Below are 13193 nucleotides of genomic sequence, written 5' to 3' on the forward strand. Positions count from 1 at the left end.
AGGAAAAAGGGGGCAGGCGAGGTGCATCTGATGTCCCCAGTGCTATGGGGAGTTGCAGAGAGGTGTGAAGGAGGTGTGAAGAGCTCTGGTGGATGGGGGCTTCTGAATCAAACCGGTTAAAAAACTGGTTCAATCTGTTAGCCCAAACCTGGGCTCCAGACTCTGGACCCCCTCTGCTCACTGTGCTTCATCCAGTGATAGTTTTCAGTCCTCTTCACACACCTCTGGTGTTGCTCTGCTGGAGCTGCTCCTCCAGCTTCCTCCTCTAGCTATCCTTTCCCCTCCTTATCTCTCTCCTTAGCTCCTTCTGGACTCTCCTCATTTCCTCTCTGTTTCCAGATCTGAATGCCCTCCTTTTCTGCTCCAGCAGGGTCCTCAGATCTGGAGTCAGCCATGGCTTGTTGTTGGAGTAACACCGTACTTTCCTGGTCGGTACAGTGTTGTCCACGCAGAAGTTGATATAATCTGTTATGCAGGTGGTTAGTGTTTCGATATCCTCCCCATGTGGGCTGCATAGCACCTCCCAGTCTGTAGTTTGGAAGCAGTCTTTCAGACCATGCTCTCACATACCTTGTGGTGGGGGGTTGTTTGCACACCAAAGGTATGTATTAGGGAACCAGATGGACCAGGTTATGGTCTGAGCGACCCAGTGGGGTGATGATGTAAATGCATCCTTAGTATATGCATACAGTAGGTCCAGTCTCTTGTTTTCGCTGGTAAAACAATCCACATACTGGGTGAAAGTAGGGAGAGTTGAGGACAAGGAAACATGATTGAAATCTCCAGAGATGAAAAGGAAGGCTTGGGGGTGTGACGCCTGCAGCTGGGACACTACTGTGTGGGTTGTCTCACGTGCTGCTGCCGCATCTGCCACTGGCAAGATGTACACGGTTACCGCGATGACTTGCGAGAACTCCTGCGGTAGGTAATACAGTCGGATGCTAACCGCTAATAGCTCCACATCTCGAGTAAAGCGCTGCTCCTTAACACTGATGTGCCCCGATTTACACCACCTCTCATTCACATACATCACAATCCCTCCACCTTTCCTCTTGCCGGTCTCCTTCGCGTCCCGATCCACTCTCACCAGGTGGAATCCCAGTACAGTCACGTGAGAGTCTGGAGTGAGGTGTGTTAGCCACGACTCTGTGTAGCACATCATGCTAACCTCCCGGTACTCCCTCTGGAGTCTGGTCAGCGCTACCAATACTTCGATCTTATTAGGGGGAGATCTGACATTTCCCATAATGATGAGGGTACATATGGTTTGTACTGTCTCTTCCACTCTCTTTTTTTTTTTTTTTTTTTTTTTTTTTTTTTTTTTAACCTGTCCCGTTTGGTTCTTTTGCCATCAGAATTATTGTCTAAAGGCGAAGACAGATGCCCAACGGATTTACTTTACCAAATGGACCATCCCAGCCTTGCCGTAATGGTCCATTTGATTCACCTTTTATTGTTTATTTTATTTTCACTTGCTGAATACGGGACAGACTTGACTGGTGGAAAGAAAAGGGGAGAAAGAAAGAGGGAAAGAAAAACAGCTGAGAAGAGGGACGGGGGAGAAGGGCAAAAACCAAAAACCAACAGAATAAGCAGACAAAAAATACATATATCGATCACCTGGATCACCTGTTAAGAAAAAAAGAAAGCAAGCAGAAGAAAACGAGAGTAATAAACAACATCACAATGATCTATGGGAATATGACAGTAAATACTAAATATTAAACATTATTGTGCAGCACGTGAGATCGACAGCGCACAGTGTGCTTTGAGGTAGGAGCCAAAAGGGTGTAGTTTGTGTGTGTGATCACCCGTGTGTGCACCTGTGAGCATGAACGCTTTGTTTTTAAAAGGTTCCTTCATGTAATGATCTGCTAGAGGGTGTGGGGGCCACTGCCCCATCCTCCAGGGCATGAAGCAGGTATGGAGGAGATCAAAACTCCAGACATCCAGAGGCCCCAGAACACAAGAGACCAAGGAAGACCAACAGAGGGGCAGCAGCGCCACTATCCCAGAAAGAGCTGAGGAGAGTCCCAGATGAGGGGTCACTCAGCAGCCGCGGAGCAGAAGCCGGGGGTTGCAGTGGCGTGCCCGTGAGCTCCGCCGGCAGCCAGCTGTGCCTGAGTGACCGAGCCCCGGCCGAGGCCGAGGCACCCCATCCCGGTGGCCCGGCGAGCCCCAGGCTCCAGGCCCCGATAAGCAGCCGCCAAGGAGTGAGCCGGTGGGTACCTGGGCGCCCACCCCGGACACAAAGAACCACCAACGCACCGATGTCTGAGGGCGTCTGCCACCGGCAGGGGAAGTGGTGGGGGGAGATGGGCCTCCAAACCTTGGAGGGCCTGAGATGTCCCCAGAGAGGTGGGGTCTGATACCCAACCTGACATATAGACACAGACAAACAGGCACACACAGATACAAACATCTATTCCCACCCTCATGCTCTCATATACAATTACTCAACACTCACCCAACGTGGAGACGGACATAAAGAGACGCTGTACACACAATCACACTCCCCAAGCGTCTCTTCCACTCTCGACACTTAGCGCCAGCTCTAACACCCTTCTCCTCCTCCATAACTCCCTGGGGATCTCTGGTCTTTCTCTGGGATGAATCAGCTGGTTGCTAAGGGCTAACAGCTGATCCTGGGTGTAAACAATGAAGATGCTGCTTGATGGATCTCCGCATACTGGGTTAAACAGTCCGTATATGATTAAAAACCACAAAAGTAACAAGTTGCTTCTGGCTAGCATTCTTGTGACAGGTTACAAGAAAGAGTGAAAAAAGCAAGGAAAAGAGATTAAATAAGTTAAAAGAATGGAAGTTGGTCAGAGCTCCTGTAACTGGCAGCCTCTCCTGTGGCGCCATCTTTATGGCGATGGTCCAGTGATGGTCCATTTGAAGCTGGAGCTCCAGTGCATGTGTCTAAAAAAAACCAACACAATGTTTCACGTGATCAGAGACGTCTGAAGTTTCACTCAGGATGTCACAGCTTCAGTATCCAATTCAGATATTTATAAAGAAGTGAATCACGTGGCAGAAAAGATTTTATGTGAGAGAGAGCGAGCCAGTGTTCTACATAATGACACATGGAGCCAGCGAGGATTAGAGGACGTTCTGCCTATTCCTACATAAAAACCAAATAACATTATGCTATGTTTTTTTACTAGTTCATAAACAATTCTACTCCCAGGTCATAACATAAATAAAAAATACACTATACATATAATCAAATAACCATGTCGAGGCAGGACCTCACAACCTATTATAAGATTGTTTTATATAATGTCATCTATAATGTGTTTTTTATCTATTATCTTTACAAATGCCAAATAAGCAAAGGGAGATCACACCCATGGTGCATGTTTAAACAAGGAAGGTTTATTAATCAAACTGATGTATTAATTAAATAGACATAACATAGTTTTTTTTCACATATTCAAAGCACCACAACGGTAGCCTGATATCATGCAGAACTGTCACAGGATATTAAGCATAAGCTGGAAACTTAGCTCTCTCGAGTGGGCAAACATAATGAAGCAGTTCATTTAATTTGTAGATTCAAGATGCTTTACATATTTTTGGCCACCAGATGTCACCAAAGAGGACTGTGTTGCTTTGAGTGGTGAACCGTTTTTCAACACAAGCTTCCATGCTTCAGAAAGCTTTATCTGACATTACTACCAGAACAAATGCAAGCAACACAGCAAATGAGAGACTGCTATTATGGTATGGTTGGAATGACCCAGAACAGATACAAGGCAACTCACCATGTTAAATAATACTGCAGATGAGCTAATTACAAACAGGTGAGCTCATTGCATGGTGTACAGGGAAGTGGCACATTCACAAAAAGGGACAGAGAACAGAGAGACAGAGAAATAATGACAAAGACATGAGCTCTGAAGGAGATCGACATGGTGATGAAGCAGTTAGAACTTATGCTTCACAGCCAGAAAGTTCTGGGTTCAAATCCCAGCTGAGGCATTTCTTTGCATGTTTAACTCAGTCCAGAGTACCTAAAGTCCACTGATGCCCCACGGTAGAAGTGAGTGCCTTGATACAGAGCTCATATCTGTCTCAAGTCATCCTCTGATCTCTTTATGGACATACAGACAAAAGTTTTAGGCAGGTGACAAAAAGTGCTGTAAACTTTCAAAAATGGAAGTGTTAATTATTCATTTTTATCAATCAACAAAATGCAGTGAATGAACAAAAGAGAAATCTAAATCACATCAATATTTGGTGTGACCACCCTTTGCCTTCTTTGAGGTAAACTTGCACACAGTTTTTGAAGGAATTCAATTCAATTTTATTTATACAGCACCAAATCACAACAGCAGTCGCCTCAAGGCGCTTTATATTGTATAGACCCTACAATAATACATACAGAGAAAAACCCAACAATCATATGACCCCCTATGAGCAAGCACTTTGGCGACAGTGGGAAGGAAAAACTCCCTTTTAACAGGAAGAAACCTCCGACAGAACCAGGCTCAGGGAGGGGCGGGGCCATCTGCTGTGATTGGTTGGGGTGAGAGAAGGAAGACAGGATAAAGACATGCTGTGGAAGAGAGACAGAGATTAATAACAGATATGATTCAATGCAGAGAGGTCTATTAAGACATAGTGAGTGAGAAAGGTGATTGGAAAGGAAAAACTCAATGCATCATGGGAATCCCCGGCAGCCTACGCCTACTGCAGCATAACTAACAGTGTGTTCACACCGAACGCGATAGAGGCGAGCGAAAACGCCCCGGACGCCCCTAATTTGACACGTGCACATTCGCACCTCGACGTGTGTCCAACAGAAATCCATTGCGCCTCAAAATTGCATATTTTGACGCACGTGAACCGGAAATGTGGGAGGGATGTGGGAGGAAGTTGCGCCAGACGGTATCTTTGCAAGATGGCAGCTGTCGAGCAAGCACTTCAAGAGAGAGTTTCCCTTCTCTATCTACTGTGGAGAGCAGAGCAGCGGGGAAAAAGACGTCCTCGCCATACCTGGGTCCATCAGGTCCTCCAGAGGCGTGAGCACTTTGGTGAGTTTCACCACTTGCTCCAGGAGCAGCGCCTGGATGACGGCCGATTCCAGCGATATCACCGTCTTTCACTCGGCCAGTTTGAGGACCTGCTGTCCCGCGTCGGTCCCAGAGTCGCCCGCCTAGACACCAACTACAGGCGCTCAATCCCACCTGCAGAGCGCCTGTCCATCTGTCTGAGGTTAGTAAAAGTGTTTAATACAGTAGTCCTTTATTGATACCTGTGCTAATATATGCTAAACTATCGTTTATACACTGCTAACATGGATGTGCTATGCTAACAGTGAATGCTCTCGGTGTTTACTGAAAGCAAACTGTGGTACGGTGACGACTGTATTTTTAATATTTCTACTGATACTCGAAAGTTCTCATCAAGTCCCGATTTAATTCGATTTATGCTGTTATCAGTGTTTGCAATGATAGCATGGCTGTGGTGTCTATCAGTGCATGCTCTCTGTGTTTGCTGATATCAAACAGTGGACCACTGTGTGCTAATCTTTGTTGTGATACTCTCCCTTTTTTTTTTTTTAGACCTGGTTTAATTCATGTATAGCTGAATTTTTTTTATATAATCCCCGCAGACTGTTTTAGATATTATCTAATAATTACATAGTGTATATTAGATAATATCTAATATATTTGTAATTGAAATCTAACATCACCAAAGTGTTTTGGAATTTGAATAATGTATTTGTAACTGCAGTACACATCATACTAATTTTAAACAATTTTGTCCAGGTTCCTTGCCACCGGGGACTCCTTCAGGACCATTGCGTTCAGTTTTCGAGTTGGTGTGTCCACGGTGAGCCAGATCATCCCCCAGGTAGCGACAGCCATCTGGGACTGTCTAGTGGATGATTTCATGACTGTGCCTTCACCGGGAGACTGGCCAACACGTTCTCACTCCCAACTCGTCAAATGTGTGACGCATGGTCAGGCTCCCTCTGCTTCACTTATCGACGCAGGGGTACCCCCTCCCGTCGAGAATTGACATGCAGGGTCCTCTTATTGAATACTATAGAGCTCCCTAAACGTTGTTTATTGACGACAAGAGATTGCCGCGGAAGAGCCTGTTGTCCGTATATTTATATATTTCCGAAATCACATTGTAGTGACGTGTACTGAACACAATAAATGATATAATGTAAACAACTATCTGAGAAACAGCAGATACATTAATTATAGGCCATTACTTTTGTATCGTTTATTGTATTTATGGAGGGAGAGGTGTATGCTGGGTAATGGCACAGCTAGCGACTGGGTGACTTTATTCACCCGCTTCGGCTGTTATCAGTCCATACAATGGGCGTTATTAGCAGAAATTAGTCCCATAGATATGGACCATCTCCACCTGCTAGATTGTTCAGAAGGTTGTTCTCATCCATCCAGATGGAGGATCACTAACAGGAGCGTGGGAAGACTCCAGAATCCACTCTGGCTGGAATCCGGTGGATACAGCAGTGTTACAGGTAAGACCATTTAAACGGACAGCATTTATAGAATGACTATTAAAAGTCAGCGAGTGTCAATAATGTTAATGTGCTTATGTTAGTAATACACAGAGTGCTAATATAACAGCTTTAAGATGCAGTTGTAGATATTATTACGTGTTTTACCGTCTTTATGGTGCTAGCTTAAAGTTACGGTGGAAACGTTAGCTTATATTGTAGTAAAGCTGTTACTGTTTAAACGATGTTAGCACAGAAATATTAGCTTCTGTCATGACTGATGAAGTTACTAGTTAATAAAGTTTCCAGTAAAGTGATTAATCGCAGCCACAGATTAACAGTAAATATCCCGATTAGCTTCAATGCATCTGTAATAAATATGTGCAAGTTTCAGTGCTTCGTTTAAACTGTATGATACTTATACTGACCCAGGGTCAGTGTAAAATACAATCCTAGCTGTGTGAACAAAGTCTGGCTCCTTTAATCCTGCATGACAAACCTCAGGATGCAGGTTATTATTACTCTTTCCTGCTGGCACACCTGTCACACCTGAGAGTCAGCTAGAAACTTACAGTGACGTGGACATCATGCAAAGACTGCCAGACTCTGTAATACTGTAAATGATCAGTGACTCAGGTTAACACTAAACTTTAAACAGTCCCTCTGTGTCTCTGTGTGTGCTGAACATTTAGAATCAGATTGAGTCAGGTTGCATCAGCTGAATCTGTTATATGTAAATATCAGTATTTTTTAATTCAGGTGTGGGGAAAATATGTAAGATTACAGTGAAGCGATGTACCAGATTAATCCCTGGCCAAAGGCATCGTACTTAAATCAGACTACTGATCCAGCCACATCAGCCTTTTGTGAGGTCTGTTTAAAGTAGACTAAAAATGAACTGCAGGTTCCTGAGAGGTGGACTGTGAGCACAGAAACACATGTTCATACATACAGCTGCAGCAAGCTTACATTAATTTTAAATCGATTTGTTACTCTGATGTCTGTCTCTCTGTTAGTCCTCTGACAGACTGGTACCTGTCCAGGTGTGCTCTACCTATGACTACTGGGACAGGCTACTGATAAGAGATTTTTTAGGATTTTGGGATTTGTATTATGTTATGCTTAAAAGTACGTTTCATTATCTAAATGTGTTTGCTCTTTTCAGCATTCAGCTTAAACTCTGCAACTCTGTGCAGACTCCTAAATGGGGAAGTTACACAGGAAGCCTGCAGTTCTATTTTCTCTCTTCCTGTATGTGCTCTCTGAATAAAGACTCTTTCTTTTTATTACATGGCGCGAGTCTCCCTGAGTCTCACCCGTGTACACGTAAACCTGTCTGAGCGTTTTATTCCGACCTGAGTTGCAATACAGGAAAACTCCTGACATTTCTTGGTCCTTCGAGGCGGATGGGATACAGCATTTTTGTGTGACCCCACAGGAAAGCCTCATCGAGTCCTGCCGTCGTGAGAAGCCCGCGCTGAAGTCTGTCGACAGCTCCTCTCTAGGTAGAGGATATAAAGTCCAGAGACGTGACATTCGGGTTCTGGCCGGCGTTCTTATAAGTGGTCCACGGCGGTGGGGGTCGATGAGGTAGACCTGAGAGACCGGGCTCTAGGCTCGCCCAGAGGGGCTGGTAGCATTCCTAAAAGTAAACGCTCGCCTGAAAAAGGGGCTAGAAGCTATTTTAGATAAACCTGGTCCGTAAGACGTAGTACGCGTTGAAAAGGTATTGTTGTTGTTTTATTTTTGTTGGTGGAATAAGTTGAATTTACAGCACAATAAGGAGGCTGAACCATTCCACTGTTTTGTTTGCTGTTGGCCACCCAAGTACTGGTGAAAAGAGAGAAACAGGTCGTGTTTCATCACGTAAAGGTGACACCGCTTTCAAGAATAGCTTGAAAGTAGAAGGCCGTGTCAACTACCTCTCTCGATTCTCGTGCCAGAGAAGGTGCCGCAGTTGTGTAGTTGTAAAGTGTTAAAATTAAAAGGATTAAAATGGGTAACTCACTGCTGATGAGCAGTGGTTAGAAAAGAAATGTCCAGGAGCTGGACAAATTAGTGCATATAGATGGAGAAATCCAAAGAAAACCTAAATGTCCCACGTGGGAGGGAAAATGCATTGACTAAATTATAAGAAACCCTCCAAGCAGAAATAAATGCTGAAAAGGAAGCTAAAAAGAAAACAAAGAGTACACAGGAGTTGTATTTTAAAGCATGGAAAGAGGAATGAAGTGGAATAAACAAAAGGTTAAATTAAGGTTAACTTAAATTAAAGCATGATAATAGGAGATAATAGGAAGGTTAACAACCTGTAAACTGGTATTAACAATGAAACATAGTTGGCATGACGACCGTGCCTAGAATGAATAGAATGCATGAAACCAGATAATTCACAAAAAAGGTATATCAAATAAAAAAGAGAGATGCATAAGGTATATTACGGCTGCGTCATTGTTCAGCCAAGGAAAAGCAAATGTCTCCAGCTTGGGAAGGTGTGAAGCTGCAGATTCACACAGACCCGTGATGGATACATAATAAAATATAAACTAATAAACTATTGTATATTAGTAGTAAAGTAGTGTATTGTGATATACTATTGCTGTTATAAAAAAGGAAAAACAATACAATGATAACATTAATAATGACATACTATTAATAGGAAGAGGCACCTCAGTCAGTTATGATGTGAGGTGGAAGATTGTTAGAAGTAGTCTAAATCAAGCTTAAGGTTTGCTCAAACTCAGTACAATGATATATGAGATGAAGAAAATAAGGAACTAACTACACTAATCAGGTGCATAGAGACACTTGACCTGCTTGTAAACCTGTCATCTTAGATGAGACTTTAAGATGAAGACCCAACCCTGTATACAACAGCTACAAGATTGAGAAGCTGGATTAAATAAATATGTGGACACTACCAAGCTAATGAGGAGCGGTGACGCGCATGGAGATGCTGGTTTTGCTCACTACAATTGTATAAATAGAGTTTGAATTCAGTACTGTGGATGTACAGTGAGTGACCTCTATATATCTTGAAAAGCATGTCTGAAATACTCGTATGGAAGCATATTTTGAGTGATTTTAACTGTGTAAATGCTGTGAGTAGTAGGTTTTGAGTGATTGGGTGTGATCTGCACAAAAATAATAAAGAAAAAAGAAAGTATATCACTACAAAGGTTCATAGTGGAGTGAGTGAACGAGTGGAAGTGTGTGTGATGATTCCTGATGTCTGAAAGAGCTCAATTTAAAAGTGTGTGTGAAATAAAGGTGTATTGTTTTTAGATCAAGATTTAGTAGAATTAAAGAGGGTTTATAGACTATGAATACAAAGAGAAACAAAAGAGTTCGATTAGTCTGCAGAAACAGGAAATATGTGTGCCTGTGGAGTGTCAAGACAGCTCACAGAGAGAAACAGAACTCTATGAATAGACAACACATACTCAACTTGTTATATGTGAAATTATTTCTGGAAAGGGTCAGAAGAGATAATTTGAACCTAGAACTCAGTGATATGATGCACGGATTAAACCTTATGGCAATAAACACTTGCAATGAAGAAAGCAGCTTACACTCAATTAATATGAACGCAAAGCCTTGATGCCATAGGCAATTTGTTTTGTTTTTGTTTGTTTGTTTTGTAAGTTTGGAAAACAAATTTGTGATCATACTTGTGGATCACAGTGACATATAATGATTAGGCACATGATTTAACAATGACGAGTTTTAGAGCTGTGAGCTATGAGCTATAAGCAATGCAAAGTTTTTCCTAACTTAAAAGTTTGAAATATGTAAGATGTATGAATTCTTTGAGAAATAGGAATTGCCTAAAATGCCTTAAGTCAAAATGTAGTGTTGCATCTACAAAGAAGAAAGCGGAAGAAGCATTCAGTAACTTGAAGCTGGTTTCAGTGATGTTTTTGTAGACAGTTCAGTGTCTAAGAATAGCCTAGGACGAAACTGTGTAGGCTATGCAGTAACCACAGCAGATAGAGTTGTAGAAGCGAAACCGTTGACATCCTCACACACGCAGGCCAAGATATAAATATATACACTGACAGACAGTATGTTTTTTCAGCTGTGCAACACTTTGAGATCTTCTAAAGACACTATTAGAAGTAATTATATTGCCAAAACAGTTAGCATTTTGTAAATGTGCTGCACACCAGAAAGGATGCTCAGAGGTCACTAAAGGCAATAACTTGGCAGACCAAAGCCGCAAAAGCAGCAGCACGACAAATTATAGACACATTAATGTCTGACTCCTCAATGCAAATACCACTTGATGTGCTTATAAACGAACAGAAAGCCGCACCAACTAGAGAACAAAAGAGGTGGTTAAAATGTGGAGCACAGCTAGAAAGTGGTTTGATGACTCGTAATAGCAAACCAAAGTCCCTACACATATCAGCAGCATTATTGTCAACAGGAGGGGGGGTAGGAGTGGTAGATAAAATTTCGGAAATTTGTCGGAACATGCATGATTTGCCAAAAACATAATGCACATAATGCACACCACCTCATCCTTTTCATACAATCCACATGAGTTTTATTGAGCTAAATGAATGCCAAGGCTCAGAATACGCTCTAGTGATCATAGACGTGATCTCAAAATAAAATAGAAATCTATCCAGTAAAAAAGCAGACGCAAAATGTTTGTGCAACCATTTTATTTCAATAGATGGCATCCCCACTCTGATAAGATCAGACGATGGGACACATTTTGTTAATGAAGTAATCAGTAAGGTCTCTGAAGCACTAGGAAATAAAACAGAGACTGAGAAAATGCATGGAAGAAACAGGGAGACCATGGCCTGAGTGTATAGGCCTGGTAAAAATGTGGATGAGACTGACACAAAGTTCTCAGAAACTCACAACTTGAAATTACTTGAAAATAAAGAGATTGTTCTAAACAACTCTCCAGTATCTTGCAGGTTGAAACCAGGTGATCGGATCCTGATCAAAGTACTCCAAAAGAAAAATCGGAGTTCACCAAGGTGGGAAGGTCCTTATCAAGTGCTACTCACCACACCTACTGCCTGCAAAATAGCAGAAAGACCGTCTTGGATCCATCAAAGCCACTGCAAAGGAGTGAGTGACGACCTAAAACGTTTAGACGCCGACACCCCTAACTCCTGTATGGTGAGCTATTGGTGGAGGGAGGGCTGATCGGGTATACCCCGCCTTCTTCTTCTTGCCAGTAGTCTACTCATCAGAGGTCACAGGTGTGTCTGGTCATCATGAAGACACTCGTCCTCCTAGTGGCTAATGTTGCACTCCTGGTGAGTTTCTTAACACTCACCCGAAAGAAAGAAGATGAACAACGCATGGTATCGATATATACATGACAGCACACCCAGAAAAGACTGCTATGTTTGCTCCTATATGTGCTAACGACACAAGACGCCGCCTTGTGTGCGAAGGGAATGGACATAATTCAAGCAAAGTGTGCATAAGCTACGCCAGCCGTGGGCATCAATTCCAGGGAATCGTGGTCAACCATGAGGAACCTCTCCAGATAGGACTGTGAAATGGCACATGTGACGAATGGTTCTGGGTTGAAGTGAAGCACAGAAGTAAGGCTAAATCATTCCCAGTCTTTCTTGGAAACAATGGGAATTTGAGCCACAGCCTATGCTACCGCCAAGAGAACGGATCCACGCCAATGGGAAACACCACCTCATCTCAAATGGCACCTTCTGGGTGCAAGGGATGGCCTGGGATATCCTTCCTGGGAATTGGACAGGTCAGTGCGCTCCCATTTTCATATCTGACCACACTTTCAAGATAACCATGGACGCCACGTCAACTTCAACGTCAACAACAAGGAAAAGACGAAGCACCCCAGACCTCAAGCAGCATGATTCCATATGGGGTTCCGATGTCCCAGAGGAATTTAAACTTTGGACTGAAAGACAAAAGGTTCTGAATGCTTCATGTAAATTCAACGACGAATGGGATCAAGAGATTGACGCTCTGCGCATTGCAGTAATGCAACACAGGGTAGCGTTGGACATGATTCTCGCTGAGAAAGGAGAAAGGTGTCCTCTTTAACAACACATGTTGCACATACATTCCAGATAATGTGCACTCACCGAACATGAATGATGCTCTGAAAACACTCAGACAACTTCGGGATGCACAACAACGAGACTATGCCGCAAACACAGAAGACTGGCTTACGTGGCTTTTAAGCGGCTCTTGGAAGTCCCTGCTGATTAAAGGACTTGGTTTTGTTGGTGTTATAATACTGTTATTCTGCTTCAATTCATGCTTACATCACCCTATCACAGAATGAGGAAGGTGATAATGAGATAGACACTTGGATACAACATGAACCGTCTACGACTCACGAAGCCCACTATTTTATGATATCTTGACTACTAATGTTTACAAGTGGCCGTAGGCTGATACACTGTTAGTGGTTGCTATGTACATATCATATGTACAACAGGAGGGAATGATAAGAGATTTTTTAGGATTTGGGGATTTTTATTATGTTATGCTTTAAAGTACGTTTCATTATCTAAATGTGTTTGCTCTTTTCAGTATTCAGCTTAAACTCTGCAACTCTGTGCAGACTCCTAAATGGGGAAGTTACACAGGAAGCCTGCAGTTCTATTTTCTCTGTTCCTGTATGTGCTCTCTGAATAAAGACTCTTTCTTTTTATTACATGGCGCGAGTCTCCCTGAGTCTCACCCG

This window comes from Oreochromis aureus, linkage group 23, assembly GCF_013358895.1.
Source record: "Oreochromis aureus strain Israel breed Guangdong linkage group 23, ZZ_aureus, whole genome shotgun sequence".
Taxonomy (NCBI): domain Eukaryota; kingdom Metazoa; phylum Chordata; class Actinopteri; order Cichliformes; family Cichlidae; genus Oreochromis; species Oreochromis aureus.